The 23,213-nt window shown below is 44.4% G+C and overlaps 1 protein-coding gene across 2 annotated transcripts in view; it reads right to left on the bottom strand.

Annotated features, from left to right (window-relative positions):
• CREBRF (CREB3 regulatory factor) overlaps positions 1-11,642 on the bottom strand; it is a 52,460-nt gene extending 40,818 nt beyond the window's left edge. The window contains exon 1 of one of the 2 annotated variants that reach the window (XM_069556060.1): positions 11,492-11,642. The gene's annotated coding sequence lies outside the window, so the exon portion shown is untranslated. Of the gene's footprint in view, positions 1-9,946; positions 10,658-11,491 lie in introns of those variants that run through there. The other variant, XM_069556061.1, reaches the window with a different exon arrangement.
• Positions 11,643-23,213: the final 11,571 nt, after the last annotated feature.

Genomic DNA, 23,213 nt, shown 5'->3' with positions numbered 1-23,213 from the left:
AACAATAACCAGAGACAGCGCACAAGAGCTTATTTAAGCCACTTTCGGAACCAATAAGAAAGACTATTAAGGCAGGTTTCTTTCAGTGTGAGTCGAATGAGAAGAGTTTTTATTTCTGAAAACCATCAACTATAAAATACTAAGGTATTTCTGCAGTCTTCATACCTGTCAATTAAGTTGTTTGGACCATAAGAATAAAAGCGTGGGATGGTTTTAGACAGAACCAAAGAATGTGTTTCTAACCACAGCCGCCCTTGATAGCCCGTGACAAACGCTCAGTTTCTGCTTGGTGCTACTGCTCGCAGACTAGGAAGCGCACTATGCCGTGTCACTGGACACAGCTTGGTGGAGTCATCAGCGTGAGCGCTGGGCAGCACCCTCACGCTCTGCCCAACCGCCGGACTCTGCTTTGAAAGGTTCCCCCAGGATCAGAGTTGCCCAAGGCCACTCAGTAAATGGATGCCTCTGTGCAAATCTATCGGACTGTCTCTATCGTCAGCGCCTCAAAGGTCATCTCCAGAGGACTCCCAAATCTGTGTCTCCAACCTAAACACACCAGTGAACCATCTCTACTATCTGAGACCCAGGTTATTTTCCTGGATCACTTACAGCCCATGACCTCAGACACAACATGCCACCTCCCCACTCAAACGTTTATTCTGTCAGTAGTACCACCATTATCAGACATTCAGGCATGTAACACTGATCTCAGCCTTGACTCTCTTCCTCCTCCTCCCCACTTGCTGTGTTTTAAATGACGTCAGCCTCTTTATTAAAAATACACCGACAATTTAACCTTGAACAGAGGATGCATGTACCTGTCTGACTTTGCCTTTCCCACTTTCTCAACCCCAGCTTGGAACCTTATCATTTTCTATTTACTGTCCTAATAATTGCCCTACAGATCTCTTTGCTTCCAACCTTTCCCTCTCTCCACTTCTTATGCTCCATTATCAAATTATTCTCCCTAAACTACCACATCATATTAGCAACGTGCTCGTAAGTTTTCAGCAACTAACATTATCTCCTGGATAATGTTCAAAATACTCAGACACAAAGAAACTATCTTTCAATACCCCAACTTCCACCCCTCTCTAATAAATATAACATTAGTATCAGCTTAATCTTATAATCTCCCCCAAGTCCTCACTTACAATCCCGCTTCACTAAGGATCTCCAGCAGTGAGACTCTGGCTTTTCATGCCTTTGCTTATGTTTTTCCTCTTTCTCCTCCCAAACGCTTGCCTTTTCTATCAGAGATTGTAAAATCTTTAAGAATGACTATTATATCTCATGTCTATTACTGCAGTGTCAAGAGTAATGCTTTGCTTAGCACGAGCATCCAGACAAGAGTTCCATGAATAGGAAATCTCCTAAGACCATAGGTCATTCCAGATAGGAGTCAGAGGTGTGTCATTCTTCACATAGAAAGAAAACATTACAAAGAAGTCATTCAATATATATTTATTAAGCATCTTTCATGCGCTCCGAAGTATCTTGTACAAGCTTCTACAAGCTTGTTAATCTGAGTCTTGACCCACTCCTCAATTTTTTTTTTAAAATTTCCAGGAAAAGTACTGTTCAAATTTCAGGCAATTTTAAAGATATTAAGTAATTATTGTCTAGGGAGGAGAGGATAGAGGAAAGAACAGGATTAAAACTTATTTAAACCAACTGAATCCAGGCACTAGACTAATACATGTTACACTGTTCTCTCTCCTTTGCTTTCTCTCTCACACACACACATTTTTAACTAAGACAAATATTTTATTCAGGTTCAACACTGGAGTTTTAAAGAATCATTTCACTTTCTGAGCTGTTCTGCAAAAATCTACAAAACATAAAACGGAACGATACAATTAAAGGTAGCAGCACAGAAACAGCAGAGCCTGTGAGAGCACACTGGAGCCATGCAGCAGCGCGTCAGGGAATCATCTGCTTGGGGCTGACCCTAATAGCGCCGGTGCTCTTGTAATCAGAGATCTGGGCCCTTCCTCAAAACTTACTGTCTCCTCACTCCTTTCTCAGAGTTGATGCTTTCCCAAAGTAGCATGAACGTATACACACTAGAGGCAGGTTTTAAACTCCCTTCCAATCCCTTCCTGGTGTGAAATGGGCTATCATATGCCACTGGCTCAGGACTGAAAGGGCACAGGGGTTATGGCCCAAGGGCTACAGAGGCTGTGCACACAGTTTCGCAGTCTGTCTTTCTACACTGAGAGATGGTGCTGCCTCTTTGGCCCCACTGCTCCTGAAAGGGCTTCCCTGGCAGCTCAGCAGTGAAGAATCCACTGGCCAACAAGAGATGTGGGCTCAATCCCTGGGAAGATTCCCTGGAGAAGGAAATGGCAACCCATTCCAATATTCCTGCCTGGGAAATCCCTTGGACACAGGAGCCTGGCAAGCTACAGTTCACCGAACTGCAAAAGAGTCCAACATGACTGAGTGACTAAATAATCACAACAAAATGAGAAGCAAACCCTAGATTCAAGATACAAAGTTCTGCTTTAAAACTGAGTATTTGGGATTTTGTTCCACATTCTCACCTGTCTTATCTGTAAATACAAGAATTCCCCAGGGATACTGTGATTCATGATAATATGTAAAGAATCTAGCCCTGGCACAAAACAGACACTCAATAAATGATGGCTATTTTTTGTTTTCTGATTCCTTTCTTGGTATAAGATGTTCCTTGGATATGGCTGCTACTAAATATACAAACCTAAATTCAACATGGAATCCTAACTTGAATGCCAAACTTAATTATCACAAACCCAACTGCCTGAAACTAGGGTGAATACAGGATATGCAGGCAACACAGGTCATTTAACACCCTCACTCCCGCTTCATGAGGGTGAAATGTTCATCATGCTGGTTTAATCAGCAAAACAATCTTTGGATTCACAAAGTAGTTCATAAAGTTGCAAACTAGTCATCTCTGTACACAATAAAGAACTGGAGAAAAAATTAACAAGGAAAAGGGCTTCTTCTGAGAGATTATTGCTTTTATTATTCAGAAAATCACATACAATTTACCTCTTTTTATAGTCATTTATACTGGCTTCACCAAAGAGTCTGAGTAACTCAGGGAATAGATTTATACAAAACTTATCTCTGTGCTTATAAGACCTTCCACAGTTTCTGAAGAACACACACACATACACATACAGTTTAATCTACACTACACTTGTCTCAACAAGGTTCAGAATAAATCAAAACAAAGGAGGTAGACTTCCCAACTGCTGAGAAAACATAGCTTTGAATAGAATCAGCAGCTAACAGCAGAGAAATACAAAGAGTAACCAGAACCCAGTCCCATTCTTCCATTAGACACTCATAATTCTTACATCCCCTCAAGGAGAGTAGAGAAGAAAATTCATTTACAGTAACTTAATAGTTTTTAACTTGGGAGTTTGGGAAACCAGCAAGTTACTGTGCTAAGGTCTAAAACAAGGTAACAAAAGCCTAGTAAGTTCACTCTACTAAGAGTATGCATAATTTAAAACAAGAGACAAAAACTGAAGTTGCTTTTTTCTTTGTTCATTTTTGTTTGGCTGTGTAGCTTGTAGGTTCTTAGTTCCCCAACCAGGGACTAAACCTGGATGTTGACAGTGAAAGTACTGAGACCTAACCATTGGACTACTGGGGAATTCTCAAAACACTGAAAATTCAAAGCAAAGTTCTCAAACTGAATCACAGCCATACATCAATGCCTACCTATGGATTTTGTTCAGCCGACACAGCAGTGTTTATAAAAAGTTAAAACTGTCAGAACTTAAATTGGAAATTTCATATAAAACTTCTGCATCCTGTTAGCAAATACCACTCTCTTGAGGAAAAACAGACCTGACAACACTGGGCACACACTCCCAGCAAGACCACCTGACCCGGAGTGGAGAGCCATCACCTGACACTGGCCTGTGCTCTCCAGCTGCTCCAGTCACCATCCAGTCCTATTTCACAGGTGGAAAATCTTCAAGATTCTCAAAACGACAGGCATGCAAGCTAAGTTGCCTCAGTCATGTCCAACTAAAAGGGACCCCATGGACTCTAGCCTGCCAGACTCTGCTGTCCACGGGGATTCTCCAGGCAAGAATACTGGAGTGGGTTGCCACGCCCTCCTCCAAGGATCTTCCTGGCCCATGGATCAAACCCACATCTCTGATGTCTCCTGCACTGGCAGGCAGCTTCTGTACCACGAGGTGCCACCTGGGAAGCCCCTTAAAATCACAGCTGGCAAAAAGCCTGTTTGTTGAGTATAGCTAACTCCAGGACTTTCTTAAGTTCTTAATCATTTCGCAACTCTGCCTCCAGGTGAAATGTAATGTGAAAACAGGTATTTAAAAGAACTATACAGGAATGTCTATAGCATCTTTATTCGCAATAACCTAAAATCTGAAAGCAGCCAAGATATCCATAGACTGGTAAATGGACAGACCACATATCATATGGTATAGCCATATGATAACAAGTACTCAGCTGATACTTGAAACAACATGAATAAATCTCAAAAGCATTAAGTAAAAGCAGTCAGACTCATAAGACAACAGATTCTATGACTGTACTGATATGAAATTACAAAAACGAAAAAACCGTAGTGACAGCAAGTAAATAGTAATTGTGGCCACAGTGAAGAGGGGCATGAAGGAACTTTCTGTGGTGAGGGAAATATTCCACATCATGACTGGAGAGGAGGTTAATAACTGCACACATTTGTCAAAACTAAAAATTGAGTGAATTTATAAAACCTGTACCTCAATAAAGCTAGTTCTACAAGAGGCATTCAAAAAATACTATAAAACTAGACAGAAGAGTACTACTATCTCTACCTGGGAAAGTTTGGGAAAATTTCAGGAAAAGGTGAGATTTGAATTGGGTCTCGTCACAGAACAAGTTTAGGGCACATAAGAAGTAAAAAACACAGAATCTAGTAATATTCTGCACTGTAGCCTATGAGAACAGGCATCTCTGAATATAAAGGAAAAATACTTCAAAAAAGGAAATTCACAGAAATGAATAATTAGTACCTGGATAAGTATCAAAGGCAAGTTGATCACACAAGATTTCCCAAGAGGGAATCAACTCAGACATTTACTGCTCTTTAAAATTAACAGTACTGCGAAAGAATTTTTGTTTTCTTTTCAAACAGAGCAAAAAGAAAAGGAAGAAAAGGAAAAGGAACCTAAAGAGAGTAAAGGAAGGGATGGAGGCAAGTAGACGAAGTAAAGGTAAGGAATACACTGCGTCAGAATAAAGGTAGCTGGTGTCCACAGATGAGAAAACAGAAAAAGGGAGGCATGTGAGGCCTTGATGAGGGGCTAAAAGGAAAACTAAAAACCAGGGAAAAAGAGACCAAAGTCAGAGCGCAAGAGAACAGAGGCCTGGCAGAGGAACGCAGACCAGAGGAATCAGAGGGAAGGGAGAGCAGGAGAGTTCTTCCCCCCTGAATCCCACAAAGCAGCCCCTTCCTCTCCTGTTCCTGCCTCTGCCTCGGCCCGGAGTCTGCGCATACCCAACCCCACTCCACACATCCTGTACACCCTTCAACTTCTCTGACTTCCTTCACTAGTCTTCAAATCCCAGTTTAAATGCCATCTTGTCTGGGAAGTTTTTCCAACTTTTCCAGGCAGAATCCACATTGTCCTAAACACCATAATGTTGAACTGTAATATCTGTGTCCTCTACTAGTCTTTGGGCAACTCCAGCAGAGGAGTCAGTAGTGAGGATGAAACCCTCACTAAAGAGCAGTTTGAAAAACTATAAAGTCCACCTAGTCTTCTACGATTCCCAGGTGACTCAGTGGTAAAGAATCTGCCTGCCAAGCAGGAGATGCAGGTATGATTCCTGGGTCGGGAAGATCCCCTGAAGAAGAAAATGGCAACCCACTCCAGGATTCTTGCCTGGAGAATTCCATGGACAGAGGAGCCTGGCGGGCTACAGTCCCCGGGGTTGCAAAGAGTAGGACACGACTTTGTGATTAAACTAGTAAGTCTTCCATAACAAGTCTTAAAGCAGGATGCTTGAAGCTTTTCTGTTTAAAGGGTACAGTGAGGGAATCCCCTGGTGTTCCAGGAGTTAGGACTTGGTGCTTTCACTGCCAAGGGCCCCAGTACAATCTGTGGTCAGGGAACTAAGACCCTACATGCCACACAGTACAGCCAAAGAAAGGAGTACAGTGTATCTTTCAAACAAGAGTACATCTACCTTACCAGCAGTGTCTCCCTATATGGTCAGAGGGCATTTTTAAGTTTTGTTTTCATTTCTCAATGAATGGCACATATAAAACAGAAGGAAAATTGCACCAGGAATAGCGTATAGCATTCAAAGTAGGAAATTTATCTACAGACTAAAAGGAGGAGCTTCAATTTGCCAAAACAAAACATTACTTGGAAGAAAGCGTTAAGTGTTCCACAAGGAATCTGAAGGAAACTGAAGGACAGAAAACAGCAAGCTCATGATGCTCTCACGAGAAACTTGTCAACGTCAACAATACCCAAAGGTAAGTAAGTGAAAACATGACTTTGTAACAAAACACGTAAATACGGTTTGGGTGTTGTCCAAAGGACAGAATGACAGGATGATCAGAGTTACTGGAAATTAGTGAGGAAATGAATAGTTCAGAAGGCTGCTGGGGGTGAAGACTTCCAAAACAAATTTTGGAAGAAATGTCATGAACTGCTGAAAAGGCTTACAAGGCTTAGCAAGCAATGGAATGAGATGGTATTGCATTCACAAAGTACCACCGCGTGTGTGCTAAGTCACTTCAATTCTGACTCTTTGTGACTCTATGAACTATAGTCCACCAGGCTCCTTTGTCTATGGGACTCTCTAGGCAAGAATACTGAAGTGAACTTCATGCCGTCCTCGGGATCTTTCCAACCAGGGATCAAACCCTTGTCTCTTGTGTCTCCTGCATTGGCAGGCGGGTTCCTTACCACTGTGCGATCTGGGAAGCCCACTGCAGTCCCCTGCATCAAACTCTCTCCACATCTAACCCAAGTCATTGGGATAAAACAGACTTATTAGCAAGAATGATTTTACATATTTCTCCCTAAAGGGACCCTTGCTACATAGATGAGTAATTATCCCAAACATCTAAGAAGTAAGAAATTTTGCTCACATTTGTCAAACATCTAGAGACCAAGTGTGCCAAGAGCTAATGACAAATTCACAGGGCAAAGAACAAGGTTTTTAGTTGCTGTTTTCTTGGAAGGAGTACTTGAGTCTAACTAATGGAATGTACCTAACAACAACAACGAAAAATCAAGGGATTTTTAAGAAATCATCGAACTAGCTTTTCTTACAAAAAAGGGTCAATTTTAACATGTAGACTTTTTGTTTGATGAGCAGATGGGGACTAATTACTCCCTTCCAACTAAGAAAAGCCCAAGGTCTCTACTAATAGCAGACTGACTTCACTGGCTTCTATCTAGAAGTTTTTAGCAATCTACTCATTTATTTAAACAGTTCAAAAACACTAAAAGGTGTTAAGCACTGGGCATACAGAAGTAAGAGGAAGACTCTGACCTCAAGCTGCTCGCTGTTAAGTAGGTAGAGAAATACTGTAGAGTGCAGAAAGTCCTAATAAAAGAGAAACGGAGAAAACTCACTAAGAGAAAGAAAATTAAATACAGATTTGGTAGGCGGTTTCAAGCAAACCCAAAGTATTAGCATATTCAAAGTACAAGAGTTTGAGAATAACAATTTCCCAACAGCCCTCTGTGAAATAGAAAAAATCACTAATCCTTACCATTAACAAATTAATAAAGTAAATCACTCATAGGCAAACATAAGTTAACCAGAACTAGAAACAAGATTGAAGGCCACAGGATGCTTTTTGGTTTTAAGAGGTCAATATATAATCTTTCCTAAATTCTCATGCTCACCCTCAAATCCAGTTCGAATCAACAGGACTGGTGAAATACTACATAAAAACAAAATGGAAAGCTACACATGAGAAAAGTACTTGCCTGTGTAACATTTTTAGTTATGGCATCTCCACTTCGGTGGGCACTTAGCACTCCTGATAATTTCCAAGGAAGGGGAGGGGCGGCAACCTACATTTTGGCGGTCTGGTTTGAAAAAGCACCCTATCCTATTTAGGTAATTCTACAAACAGCTCAGGCAAAAACAAACAATATGGCTCCCAAATTACATGTATGATATATATAAGATCTATGTGTGTTATCTATTCACTGGACCAACTTCTCTCCAAATAGTTAACACACTAAGGTTCTCAGATACATTTTAAAGTCAAATTTTTTCAATCAGAATGCATCTCTAAAATAAATAAGATGACATGTCAACATTTGCTTTAAACAGTTTTCCAGGAAGACATCTATTCGCAAATAAAAATGTAGAATAAAACGTAGACATGTGGTCTTACTCTAAAAATTCTTCAAGGCATGAGATACATACATTCTGCAAGTGCTCAAATATTACCCAAAGTTCATGTTTATATATGTTGCAATAACTTAACATCCAAGTACTTAAAACCCAGAGACTGATGTCTTGGAACATGGGTTGACAGACAAACTACAGCCTTCAAATACAGCCTGTTCTTATAAATAAAGTTTTATTGAATTATAGCCCTAAATATACTGTCTATGGCTGTTTTCATGCTACAATCTGCAGACCTGAGTAGGTGTGACAGACACTACATGGCTGACAAAGCGTAAATATTTACTACTCCATCCTATACAGAAAGTCGGCACAGGTTACTCTATCTTTGAATCATTAGAATCAATGATTTCACAAATTCATGTCCAGTCTAAGAGTTCATCTACCCTGAAAGCTGAACTACTGAATATAGTAAAAGAGGATTTGTCCCCAAAACATCCAAGTACAAACCCACACGGAAAGAAACCTCTGCTGAATCACTGAAAGTCATGTAGTTGTCAATCTACACTAAAAATTAAATTTTAAAAGCATACGGTGAAAAAAATACGTAAAAGCAAACAGTGAATTTAGTTCACAATCTTTTAAAACTTTGCTACAGTAATAGAATCAACATGCAAACTCACTGTACTTTCACTGTCACTTGTACTTAGCTCACCACCACCAGGAGACATACTAATTATTTCTTTATTACTTATACTTGCATCCAAGAACCTACACACATTAAACTAGTAAACCAAGACATAGTTTTTGTAAAAGTTTGTTTCCCCCTGTCATGACAGAGGATGGGATGGTAAGTGGAGGTAATCTCTTCTTCTAGATATATTAGCCTCTTCTATGCTTATTAGTCTAAAAATTCCAAAGATGCTTTATTAATCACATAAAAAAGTTATATCCAAATAAGTCTTGTTGAATCTCTTTGCCATTCTTAGAATAAGACAAAAAAGGCGAGCAAATACTTTCACTTGTCATAAAAATTATACTTAAGAACTCGAAGTCTATCAAATAATCAGGATTTACATTTTTATATATCCTTAACAGAACCATGAGTCAATCATATCAAATACAGAAATCGATAAACCATTTATTTACCAATTATTTTTCTCCAGTTAACAAAATAGGAGATAATTGCAAATTCCTAAATACAGTCAACTCTTGAATAGCCCCTCACGATACACCTAAGGCATGTTCCTGACCGTTTAAGTGTTTAACCAAAGATCCATCAACAGCCTGGTACCCTTGAGAATACCAAGAGTCACTGGTTGTAAGGTGATGTTAACATAGAACTAAATTAAGCATCTAATACGGCCGACCTGATGTCAAAATAATCATAAAACAAATAAAGTAAAATAAGTGATTTTCTAATTACTCATACCATTCCTTTCATCTTTGGTGTTTCTCCTAGCTGTTTTGGATTACAATGGGAAAAAAATATTTACAAGTACAACCAAGTGACAATCAGTTTACCATAAATCACAAGATTTATACAGAAGTCTCATTTTTTTGCTTTTTTAAAAGAATTAAGTCAGATCTTGATCCTATTTCTCACCTGCAGGGTAATCGCAAGACAAGAGTCCTAAAGAACCTTCAAACCTAAATAATTTTCTCAAGACTCAGTTTTCTCATCAAAGTATATTTAAGGGCTATCAATTTATGTAAGCAGGAGGAGCAAATTACAGTCAGGACCAGGGCAAGCACGAAGGGCCTGATCTTTAGAAGGTATCCTGATGAAAAAAATGGAGACCCCGCCCAGCCCTTAACTTTCTCGGCTTTTCTAGTCCTGGTCTCCTCCGTGCAAAATCCAAAAAAACAGAACTTCCTCCTCACTGCCTCCTTCTATCCGGGGCCTGGTGCACAAATTCAGACCGCTAGTTATCCAAGTACCTTCTTAAGGCAGTCTTAAGGCTCAAGCTCGCTCAGAAACAGCAAAAAGGTTTGCCTTCTTGGGTTAAAGGAGGGCAATTATAGGGTTTGGCGGCCGGTTTGTCAGGAAGCTTAAAGCCGAGAAAGAGGGAGAACCCAGAAACTGAGCTCCATCTACTCCCAGGAACCATCCCCAAGGGGCGGCTAGACTGCCCTCGGTACTTCCCTGCCTCCTCTGCTCGGGTGGGGAGAGCGGTGGGTCGGGGTCAGGCTCCCCTGAGCTACTTCATCGTCCCCTCGGACTCGCCTTCGGACACCCGAAACGCCCCCGGCCCGGTTCCCTTGCCCTTTGCCCTGTCTCCTCCCCTCTCAGTGACCCACCGCCACCGGTCCCCTCCCATCTAACATGGCCGCCCCACCTGGCCCACCCCCGACACAGCCTAACCAATGGGGGGGGGGGGGGGTCCCATCACACCGCCTCCCCCAAGCCCATTGGCGCGTCAGCCTCCGTCTGCCTGCTCCATTGGATGGTAGCATCTGCCACTCTGTGCCGAGAGCTCCGCCTCCAAGCCGATTCAAGATGCTTTGAGAAGACATATAAACAAATCCCGGGAGGGAGGCCCCTCTCGGTAGTCACTGGGGCGGGGACGAGAAGGGGGAGCGGCTACCCCCGAGACACCCCTGCCTGGACCCCCCCAACCGCAGCCCGCGCCTCCTCGTCTCCTGCTAGCCTGGTTCCAACCTTCGTGGCCCCGGCCCTTCCTCACACGCCCCTCTCTCTCCTCCCCCGCCAGCCTCGCCTCCCCTCCCTTCCCCGGCCCCTCCCACCCGCTCGCTTCTCTGACAGGCCGGTTGCCGGCTGCCACGGCCCCGGGCTCCGAGGCAGCAGTAAAGGGCCAGGCGGCCTGGCAGGGCGGACGCTCGGCACTGCCCACCCCCGGCCTAGCCTGCCGCCCGCCCGCAGGTCCCTCTACCGCTGCCCCGCGCTTTATATAACCGTCCCGGGCCGGGGGTGGGGGAGGGGAGCCGGAGTCCCCGTGACCGGCAGGCGGCAGCCTGCAGCCCGCGCGCCCCCAGACTCGGTCCTAGTCCCGGTCCCCGCCCCGTGCCGACCCGGCCCAGAGCCTCGGCGCTGGCGCCTCTTAGGCCAGCGGCCCTCCTCCGCCCCCCGCCCGGTTCGTCCCCTAGCCCAGGCGCCTGCGGGCTCCGGGCCGAGGGCAGCGGACCTCACCTGTGGGTGTGGGGGCGGCTCAGGCGCTGGGTCTGGTTCCACTGCAGGGGCCGCGGCCCCTCTCCATGCTGCCTCGGGTTTGTTTTGTTTATGTCCTTCCTGACGGGTTCCCGGAAATCGCGTGACTCGCCCCCCTCACGTGGGCCGCGGCGAGGAGGAGGAGAGAGGCGGGGGCCCGCCGGCCTCGGGCCAATCGCGAAGCGCCCCGCAGCTCGGCCAATCAGAAGCTCGGGCCGGCAGAGTACCCCTATCACATGACGCGGGAGGGGCGGGTTGCCGGGAAAAACCAGGAAGAGGGGGCGGAGCGGGGGCTAAGCCTGTCGCTGCAGCGTGGGCGTGGGCCGTCTCTGATAGTTACACTCGCGTTTGTCCAGGATGTTTGTTTCCAACCACTTTCACGTCTAGCATTGTATCTAATATTACAACTACGCGGCGAGGCCTGAAGTGCCCGTATGCCCATTTTACAGTTCAAGTTTACTGAAACTTGAGAGAAGCTACGAAAACGGCATTAATTTAGGAGGGGGGATTGATTGCATCCAGTGTTTTATGTATGTCCACAACAACCCCATCCGAACCACTTAATTCAGTGAGAAACTGACCTTGCCTGCAGCTGTTCGTCCATTCTTCCAGCTTATTGCGCACGTTTGCTCCAGACACTGGATTTCTTGCATCTTTAAAACGGCGTTATGTACACAATCGTACGTACAGAATGCTACTAGAAGCGCCTAGACAAACACGCCTATGTAACACTTTGATCTGAGTGTTTATATATGTGTGTGTATGTCCCTAAATCTGTTCATAATAACACTCAGTGGTAGTATACCAGTTTTTTAGACGGGGAAATTAAGGTTCAGAAAAGTTAAGTTACTTGCACAAGGTCAGGAAGCTTGTAAATGACCCAGCTGAGACTAGAACCCAGTCCTGGAGTGGGTTGCCAGTGTAGTTTAGCAGCTACTAAAATACTTTTGTCGGAGAAGGCAATGGCACCCCCACTCCAGTACTCTTGCCTGGAAAATCCCATGGGCGGAGGAGCCTGGTAGGCTGCAGTCCAGGGGTTGCGAAGAGTCGAACACGACTGAGGGACTTCACTTTCACTTTTCACTTTCGTGCATTGGAGAAGGAAATGGCAACCTACTCCAGTGTTCTTGCCTGGAGAATCCCAGGGACGGGGGAGCCTGGTGGGCTGCCGTCTATGGGGTCGCACAGAGTCGGACACGACTGAAGCGACTTAGCAGCAGCAGCAAAATACTTTTGTACACAATATTAATAGGTAAGGATATGTAGGTACCAAAGAGGAAAGTAAAAGTAAATCTTCCCTCTGTATCCTTCAAAATGAAGTGAGGGAATGAATACTTTCCCTACTGCACAGGAAATGCGTGCATGCATGCTAAGTTGCTTCAGTTGTGTCTGACTCTGTGCAACCTTATGGGCTGTAGCCCAGCAGGCTCCTCTGTCCATGGGGATTCTCCAGGCAAGAATACTGGAGTGGGTTGCCATGCCGTCCTCCAGGGGATCTTCCCCACCCAGGGATTGAACTGGTGTCTCATGTCTCCTGCATTGGCAGGGGGATTCTTTACCACTAGCGCCACTGGTAGCAGGATTTTAATTATTTTCTCGAGGCCAACACTTTGTTGTTATTTAGTCACTAAGTCATGTCCAACTCTTTGCGACCCCATCGATTGTAGCCACCAGGCTCCTCTGTTTATGGCATTTCCCAGGTGAGAAGAGTGGAGTGGGTTGCCATTTCCTTCTCCAGATCTTCCCAACCCAGGGATCAAACCCGAGTCTCTTGCACTGGCAGGTAGATGCTTTACTGAGTCCCTGGGGGAAGCCCCAGGGCTAAGATACCACCTTCTAATTTTCCATATCAACTGGAGTTTAAAAACGAAACCCCAATAGAAAAACTAGCTTGCTGAAGTATGAGCCAGGTTCCTCTCACTCATTCATGAGATTCATGCGTTAAATCTCCATGGAATACATTACAGATGATCCTCACTCGTAATATCATGTTTGGAAAAACTGCAGCAGATGGCTAGCTCTCCCACTGTTACTGCCCTTTGAATATAGGTATTTTCACCTCCTCTCCTGGGCAGCAGTTTCTTGGGCTCAAGGAGCACCCAGATTCTTTTCACAGCAGGAGGCTCTGCCCATTGAAAGCTCTTACCAGTGAATTACGTTGTATTCCCGCCTTTGCATCTTCTGTTGCCTTGGAAAGGACAGACTTTTGGCTAAGAGACCTTTCCATCAAGGTTTATTAATGACTGTCTCCTGCTCTGAAGTGAATGAAATCACTGACTCCTAATTGATTTGTTTCTCTGAGTTTTATCCTGCCAGATTGTGCCACAGTCAAAGTTGGCAGGGAGTTAGGACTCTGGAATAGCATTGCTTTGAGTTTCAGAAGGCTCTTCTTGTTCTAGTCACAAAGTGGTAACAAAAGGCCATCACCACTTCCGACATGCTTGACGTTGATACTGGCAGAATCATTTCATACTGGGATAGCTTGAATCAGAAAAATATGTTTTACCAAATATGAGACAATGAGGTAAAAAAGTAATACTTAAGACTCCACCGAATTCTTAAAAATAATTTTTATTTTGTGATTAGGTAACATATATACACCATGCTAAATTCAAAAGGTACAAAAAGTATTTAGTGAATGTTAAATCTCTCTCCCACCCCTGTTCCCTGGCCCCTCAGGTCTCCTTCTCAGAACCAACCAGTTACCCACACTCTCCGTATCCTTCCAGAGACTCTGTGAATGCAGATTTTCATCCACTTTACACCCTGATGTATTTGAACCACTATTCTTGGTGCCAAGACCCCAACCGGAGCTTTACCACCAACTATGAGACCCAGAGTGAGGGGCTCGACCTCTCTGGATTCTAATTTCTTCACCAGGAAGAACTGGATTCTTTCTGTTCCTTCTCTGAGTCCTCCTAAGGAGTTAAAATATCTGCTATAGGTCCTAACTCTCCTTTTGATCTAAAGTTTGCACTCTAATTTTTCATTAGAGCACAGACTGAGCCCGGCCTCCTGATCATGCACCCATCTTCTAAATGAGTGTTATCCTTTTGAATCTGTGTTTTCTTTCCAGACCCCTCCAGACCTGTGTGATATGTTAAGATTTCACAGCTTTGGAAGTGAGATTAATTAACTCAACAATGGAAGATCTCCAGGAAAAGCTGTGTCCTTCGGACACTTTTGAAAACCGATTTTCTTCCTGAGAAAGCTGGAGTGTTGCTGAGGGAGAATCTAAAAGAGATACTAATTGATGCTTGGGAATTGACACCCATTCCGCTTTCATCCCTCCTAAAAAATATTCTTTGGGGGAAGAGGAAAGATCAGTTCTTCCCATTGCCTCAGCCTCTCAACAGAATGCAGTGTTCTTTATGTGACAGTTCTGAGCTTTGGTTTCTTACTTCTCTCAGAAAGCGCCAAAGTTCAGCCCCAAATGCACTTCCATACGTTGACCATTTACTTGTTTCCCCTGATTCCTCGTCCTCCAAATCCCAAAACATGTCTGCCAAAGGATAGGAGCTTGTGGTCAGAAGGCACAAATTAATCTCCAAATCCTATTCAACCTCCACAGCTTCAGATCCCATATCTTTTATGAAGTCTGTTTCTATCATATCTCCCTTTTTTAAAAAATAAGAGGTGCTTTTTTTTTAATGTGAACCATTTTAAGTCTTTCCTGAATTTGTTAGAATACCGTTTCTGGCATGTGGGATCATAGCTCTCTGATCAGGGAGAGCTGCACTGGAAGATGAAGGCCTACCCGCTGGACTGCCAGGGAAGTCCCTACCATATCTATTTTGGCCTTCATTAATCTCCTTCCTTCTACCACCCAACTGAGAATTTAATATACTCACTGCTTTGCATAATTTGTAATATGTCTGTTGATGTTTTCTATTAAATCAAGGGGCATAAACACTAATACATCCTTGAATTACGGAGAATGCTTAGACAGCAGATTCAAGCTTGCTTGGTGACGGATAAAGGAAGAGAAAGTAAAAACAACAACAAAAAAAAAACCTGACATTTGTTCAGTGCCTAAGGTGTACAGGAAGACACAGTCTCTACCCTGGAGGAATTCAGAAAGCGGTAAAGACTTGACTTGGGAAGCTGAAAATTCAGTAGAGTTTATAAGAGGGGAAGCCCTGACCTGGTTGTTAAGAACATGACACATAAGTGTTTCAGGGCCACTTGCTTGCTAAATGATTTGGGCAAGTTCCTAATCTATCTATGCCTTGGTTTCTGTCACCACCTGCCTCACAGGTTGGTTTTGAGTGTGAAATGTGGGGCCTGATGTCTCATAGGTACTCAACAGTGTTGGTCTCCCCCTCCTCCACCTTCCAGGGAGAAACATGACTGGAAGTCTCTTGGAAGAGAAGCAGCAGCCGAGAAGGGAAAGAAGTGGCATGGCTGGAGAGGGCAGCAAGCAACTCAGACTGTTTGGGGACACCATTATCTTCCACGGCAGCATTTCCATCAAAATTGTTTTGTCTGTTTCACTAAGACTGAAAATTTCTAGGACATCTAATAATTCCCGTGGGGTTCTTGTTTTTTTGCTTTGATTTCTTTTTTTTGTCAGCACTGAGCTGAACATACAGTTAGTATCAGCCACTGTTACTGATAACAAACCAGGAAGCGAGGGAATGAGAACAATCTAGCATTTGTTGTAGGAAAGATTCCCAAAGGCCAGGTACAATAAGACCTTCTTGTTGGGGAGGCCAGAAGTAGGAGGATAAAAACAAAGCGGAGGAACAGACTGATAAGAAGCAGGAACCAAGACTTGTAGCCAGAGAGCAGTTTGCTGAACTACAAATAGAGGCACATTCCAAAAGGCCCAATCAGGCGTAAAACTGAAGCTGGATTTGAAACACAGGAAGTAAACAGTCCAGAGAGGTCGCTAAAGAAAAGTAATAAAAAGCTCAGAGAATTGAGGGTGAATTTAGGGGATCCTGTGTATCCAAGGTTTCTTCCCCCTGCAAATTCACAGGGCTTCCCAGGTGGCACTAGTGATAAAGAACCCGTGTAAGAGACCTGAGTTCGATCCCTGGGTAGGGAAGATTCCTTGGAGGAGGGCATGGCAACCCACTCCAGTGTTGTTGCCTGGAGAATCCCATGGACAGAGGAGCCTGGCAGGCTATAGTCCATGGGGTCGCGAAGAGTCACGCAGGCACAAATTCACAAGGTCACAAATTTCCTTCATGCTACAGTGAAACCAGGGATGGTGCCATCAGTTCTTAGTTTTCAGCCTGTTCTCACAAGGTCCAGCCCGAGAGTGGGTGCACAAGATACATGGGTGTGATGTACCCGCATTCACACTCGAGCCACACCCACACAGAGCACATTAGCAAACCTGAATGCCAGCTGTGGGCTCTATCCCGTGCCAGGAGGAGGCCTTATTAATCTACCCCCAGAACCTGGTGCCCTTCTAGGGCTGCCTGCCTTTCTAAACAGGCCCTCAGAGCACTGGTTCCCTGCAACCTAGGTGGTACGCCCATCACTCAGGCCAGGCTTCAGCCAGGATTCTGACGGCAGGAGTGCTGGTGAGCTGGCTACCACTGCTCCCTGGCGCCCTGACAATCTGCCGCCTCATCATGAAGACGCCTGCCCATGTTGCCCAATCACCTCTTCCCAGTCTGACAAAAGCAGAAGTCGCCTTTGGGGAACTTGGGAGCAGCAGATGAAACCAAATGGGGATCAGGACAAAGTCTGGGGCAGTTCCTCTTTCCTCCTAGCAAAGGAAGCAATACAAAGATTTAGGCTCCTGCCAACTCCACAGGAGAAGAGAGGACCAGGTCAGTGGTTTCTTTTCTCCTCTGGTTGGGGAACAGAGAAGTGGGGATTAAGGGAATAAGTCCTAGAAAAGAGGGAAATACTGCTTTTTGCCTTACCCCAACCCAGTCACACTCAGGTAAGGTGTAAGGCAACACAGTGAAGTCCTTAGGGTCTGGCACCCAACAAACCTAAGTGAAGGTTAGTTATTCTTGTTATTATTAGTAACAATGGCTCTGAACTTTTCTGGGGCTCTGATGAAAGCCACAGACTTGCTCCCCAGAAAAACTCACCGAAGTATACACAACTCTAATTTTGCTGGTGATTTCAGGGAATATGCAGCTATTTGTGTAATACTCTGATTAGGACCCCTTGAGGTCAGACGGACACTACACCAACCAATAGAACAGTTGCATAATTTGCAGGTCCAAGTGCAAAATGAGAATGTAGCGATCCCTTGTTCAAAAATGAAGAATTTCATGACGACAAGAGCACAACAGTCAACCCAGTGCGGGACCCTTCTCCGCATGGCATGGCTGCACAGGTCCCACACCCACCCAGCTGGCTCACCAAGACCCAGAGCTCTACTTCAGGCAGCTGTACCTTTGCTTCAAGCAAATGCAGTATCTCAAGAATGGAACTTACAAAAAAATGCATTTGAAAGCTGACTGCCCATATGACTCTTACTGAGCAAGCTTGTAGACATCAAACACTTGAAAGCCAGAGATCCTGCCCAGCAAAGCTTTCGCAGCCTGGGGGGAAAGACCAGTAAATTATAACAGCTGTGATGACAGGAATCAGCCACAGTTGCTGTGGATACCAAGAGTGGCCATAATTTAGGGAGCAGAGCACCCCCAGGGGCTGACTCTGGGGTGAGCACACTGAGATTAAAAGGTGCTAGGTGTTCCAGGCAGAGGGAGGTGAGAGAAGGGACAATGCTTTTCCCAGACCTGCACTCTCATGCAAATGAGATGTCATGCCTGAAAATCGCACTTCTGCCCCTGCTTTTCAGAAATGTCAGCAAAGAGCAGGCTGTGTGCCCCCTCCCTTGGACACTCAGGTGTGGGTGAGGGCTGTTCCTTTACTACAGGTGCTGTAGAAACAAACCATAGTGAAGAAGCTAAAACTGAAAGACATCAACGAGGTCACATAAGGAAGTTTACCCTGGGACAAAAAGCCATGGAGACCCAGTGGCAGGCCGGGACCCTGCCATCAGGCACCTCTGGGACTGAATCCCATTACCTCTAAGTAGTAGTTTGTGGCCTTGTGCCTCAATGTTTTCCTCCGTAAAATAGGGGTAATCGGAGTATTTATCTAGCTGGGTTATTGCGGGTATTGAATGTATTAACATGTGAAGCATTTAGAACATCTTGCTTATGCAACTGCTACCTAAATGCTAGCTATTATCATTAGCAACAGGACTGATAACAATGATGGAAAAAATGGGGGTGGGGGTGGGGAAGCAACTGCAGAAGGGTCCCAGAGCTCAGAGATGGGAAGAGGCTTGGGTGTGGGTAAGTGAGGAAGGGAAAGTTGAAGGCACTGAAACCACACCCTCTGAAAGGGCAAAAACTTTGGAATGAGAGGACCTTTGATGGGACTTCTGGGCAGAACTGCTTAAGTCATACAACCTTTGTTGACCTCAATTTCTCCGACTGTGCTCAGAGGAATCCTGTGTCCCACTTACTTCTCTCCCCACCTCTAAAGAGGGGGTGCTTCTCAGGTCTCCAGCCTACACTCTGCACACTCTCTTCTCGGTACCCATACCCACACCCACAGCTTCAGGTCTCTCCACGCTGGTGCCTCATGCTCCCACCTTGAGCCTGGTCCTCCTCCTCAACCTCCAGGCCCAGGTAGAAAGTGCCCACTAGGTATCTCCACATGGATACCTCAGGCACCTGCAAACTCACTGTCTGTGACTGAACTCATTATGGCCCTGAATCTCAGTGAAAGTTTCCACGGTCCACCCAGCAGAAACCAGTGTGATCCCTGACTCCGCTGCCCCTCAACGTGCATCAGCCATGTGCTTGTGCTAATAAATATGGCCCCAGTACAGCTACTTCTCTGACGTCATTTCACTTGTTTCCACAATCCAGGACCTTTCCTCTCCTCGACTCTGGCAACAACGTCATCACTTGTCAGCCTAGAACACTCCACTCACTCCTGCTTGCCTAGCTCTTCCTCATCCTTCAGGTTTCTCCTTAAAGGTTACTTCCTTTAAAAAGCCTTCCTCCACCACGCACGGAGTGTTTCTAGTTGACTTAACCAGCAATCTGTACTTGCTAAGAGGTCCTGTACCTCTACTGAGGTTCACTGCTAAACTCTTAAGTTCGTTCTAGGAGGTCAGGGACTGAGTTTCTTCTGTTTACCACTGTCTTGAGCAGCGAAGAGCAGAATAAAGACCAGGAGCTGAAAATGCCTGTTGTACGTTGCCAAGAACCTTACGTGGTGTGCAAAGTCACACTTAGCTCCTTAACTCACATTTCCCCAGACACAGCGCTTCTACAAAACATCTGCTCGTCTTGGGATGGCACCCACAGCAGCACCACACTTTGGACAGTGGGGAGAAACTATGGGAAGCGTTTCACAATTCTGACAGCAATTTAAATAGAAGCCTGGCTGGATTCAGGTGGGTAGCCGTCTTCGGTGCTGGGCATCCTCAGCTGAATACTCCTGTTTGGGAGCTGACTGGGAAGAAGTGGGAGTTGGGGAAGAAAGGGCCAATACATTTCACAAGGAGCAGAAACAGCACCACCGTCTGAATGAAAGGCTTGCTTGGAGTGGTTGGGAGTGGAGGAACAGTGGGGCTTTTTCTAACCCGTGTGGGACCCCAGAGCATTCATACCCCAGGCTTCCCCTTTTCTATGTGGGCAGAATCAAAATCAACGCTCCCTTTTCATTTCCCCACGTTGTCACTGTGAGCACCTACACAAAGGGAGGCTGGCGTCTCAGCTGAGTGCTCCACACTCCGTCCTGCTCGGTGCAAACACATAATCAGAAGTGCTTTGTGAACGCGTGGATTTCACTGGTTCAGAATAGCTTCAGTGTTTTAATAAACCTAGCTGACTTCATTTCCCTTCACCCTGAATTACTCTAAAAAAAAAAGTATGTGTGTGTTTGTGCGTCTGAGCAGGCGTGCATGTGTTATATAATGTTTGAATAAGTACTAACACTATTCTGACAACGTTCCCCCACAAAACACCATTTTTTTCCAATTATAAAATACATGCTCTTTGTGAAAAATCTGGAAATACACAAAGCTGTAAAAGAAATAATCACAAGCAACAATTATTTGGTCTATTTCTTATCAGGTTTCTTTCTATGCACATAAGTTTGAAATCCTGTGGGCTTCCCCCCGCCACCCTTAATGTAATATCCTATTATCTTTCGTTATTAAAGAAACTTATTTTTTCCTCTTTTTATTCAAATATTACAGCTTCATTGGAGAAAATGCTGAAAAGGAAAAAGGAAATTACAATCATTTGCAATTACCATCCAGAGGCAATGTTAATAGTTTGTTATGTGTCTTTTCAATTTCTTTTCTATGTATATATTTTGGGGAAAAGATTATTAAATGCACCAGGATATTCCTTTATTGGATGCAGCATGGCTTATGTGAGCATCTCCTTCTGTTGAGCATTAAGGTTACTTTTGATCAGTTCTGGTATGATCTAAGTGTTCTTCACAATAGCACTTTACATTTTTTTTTCCTCAGAAAAATTATTTCTACAATTAATCTCATACATTCAATTCTTAAGAGAGAAAACAGAAATGAAGGAACGCAGAAAAAGCAATACATAATTTTTGCTTAAGAGTCCATCGCCATTTTAAATACATCTGTTCTTCAAACAGAAGAGAACTCTTACATAGAGGAATGGGGACAAAACCATTCTAAAATGCTGGGCATATATTTTAAATATAATGTAAATATAATTTTAAAAGGAGCAGTTGATTTCAAATTTTTGGAAGACAAAATCCAGGGCCAAATCTTCTATGAGTCTGAGCAACAGCTTAAAATAATTTTGCATCCACATGTCAGAACATCTACCACACTTAAAATGAAAAAGAAAACCCAAACAAACAAAAAACAACAGAAAAACGAACAAAAAAAACTGGCCAGAAGAAGTAAACAAAAAGGTGCTACTTCTGAATCGATACCCAGGGAATATACAGTAAAAACGTGCTGGGTCAGTGATAAGGGCACAGACATCATTACATGTTTAAGGAAAACAAGAACAGTGGTAAAAGGAAACAACAACCCTCAGATGACATCTACACAACCATGCCAGAAATCCTCCTGTTCTGGTATATGACCTGGTAGAGCCTGGAAAGGCAGGAAGGATGTGGTCTAGACACTTACGCTATGATTATTTCGAAGAGATCCATCGCCCCGCTCAGAGATCAGGCTTGGAGCCTGGTGTGTGTCTTTTATTTTTATGTAACCCAAGTACAAATGACTAAACAAAAGGGAAACCATATGTCAAAAAAAAAAAAAAAGTCAGCTACCCCTCTGGGGCCTATCTTCATAGAAAAATATAATCAGTGGGTCCTAGGGATTTCATCATTTCTTCAAAAAATATCCTTTGTGTATTATCATAATTTACAAATCATCTTTACCACCAATACCTCATTTGGTAACAACCTCATATAGCAGAAAAGGGCAGGCATTATCACCACTTTATAGATGAAAAAACTAAGGCTCAGATATTAAAGTGATTTTCCCAAAGCCACATTACTAGAAAGCGATGGAGTAATCGCAAAGCTAGGCCCTCTCCTAGTCTAATGCTCATCCCAGGCCACACCATGTTCACCGGTCCAGATTTTCCAGAGGAAAGAAACACTTCAGTATCCTCTCAAAGGGCTGGATGGTGCTCCTTCCAACCTGGGCCCTGGCAGGCACTGGAGCAAGGGCAAGGGAAAAAGTGTTCGCAGGTGTTCATCTCAGATTTTGCCTGAGTTGCTGTAACAAAATTGTTCAATTATTAGGGAGGAGGTGAACAGAAAACATGTACCTGAGTTTATACATTAACTGCATTTAATATTCTTGAGAATTTCATACATGACGAAACAGACTCAAAGGTTAAGTGACTAGTTGGGCCAAGGGAACTTACTGAATTTTGCCCATGAAATCTGAGTGGATCTTATCATTCCTTCATTTCAATGACAGTAATACATCTGGGTGGTGACACAGTCACAGAACCTGGCTGTTAAGGGCTTGAAATCTGTCTTTCAGTGGGAGGTGGGGGTAGATTTGAGATGGGGTAGGGTACGGGAAGGAGGTGTCTCTGATCCCCAGTCTGGCTCGGAAATGAGTTCCTTTCTTCATCATAGGCTTCATGCTGAGGCTTCAGTAGGGCTTTGGTTTGGAGAAAACCTTCTAGGTTCAGGCCTGAGCTGCTGCTTTATTAGGGCCTTTACCTTCCCTGAGAGCTTACTGAACAGGATTTTCCACACCTCCCCTGCACACTGCAGTTCCTTCAGTGCTCACATCCCTGCTGTGAGTGCAAGCAACACACGAATCTGCCCTACCTCTCTCTGCAGGAACTGAATCACACCAGAAGGCAAGCAAGCCCGAACGCAAAGAGCAATGTAATCCAGCTTGCCCTACTAATGTTTAACCTCCAGAAGTATAAAAATGGATTTATACCAAGTGACAGAACAAGGCAGAACTCAGGGACCTGGATCAGCCAGGGTCATGACCTCGGCCTTCAACTATGTCATTAAATCGGAAAGGTGTCCAACCACGATCGTGAATGAGAAGACCCCCACAAGAGCTGCAGGGACGCTACTGTCCAGGGCTGCTGTGCTGGACCCATGGAGGCTCCTCCAGCTCACGCCGTGCTGAAGTCAGGACAGGCAAAGGCGCCACTCAACGAAAGCACCACGCCAGGGACATCGGGAGGCTCAGCTTCAAACTCACGGTGGTCTTCTGGGAAGCAGG

Source organism: Ovis canadensis, chromosome 16, assembly GCF_042477335.2.
Source record: "Ovis canadensis isolate MfBH-ARS-UI-01 breed Bighorn chromosome 16, ARS-UI_OviCan_v2, whole genome shotgun sequence".
In the NCBI taxonomy this organism is placed as follows: Eukaryota; Metazoa; Chordata; class Mammalia; order Artiodactyla; family Bovidae; genus Ovis; species Ovis canadensis.
Note: the sequence above shows the minus strand (reverse complement) of the source record. Positions and strands in the feature narration are given on the sequence as shown.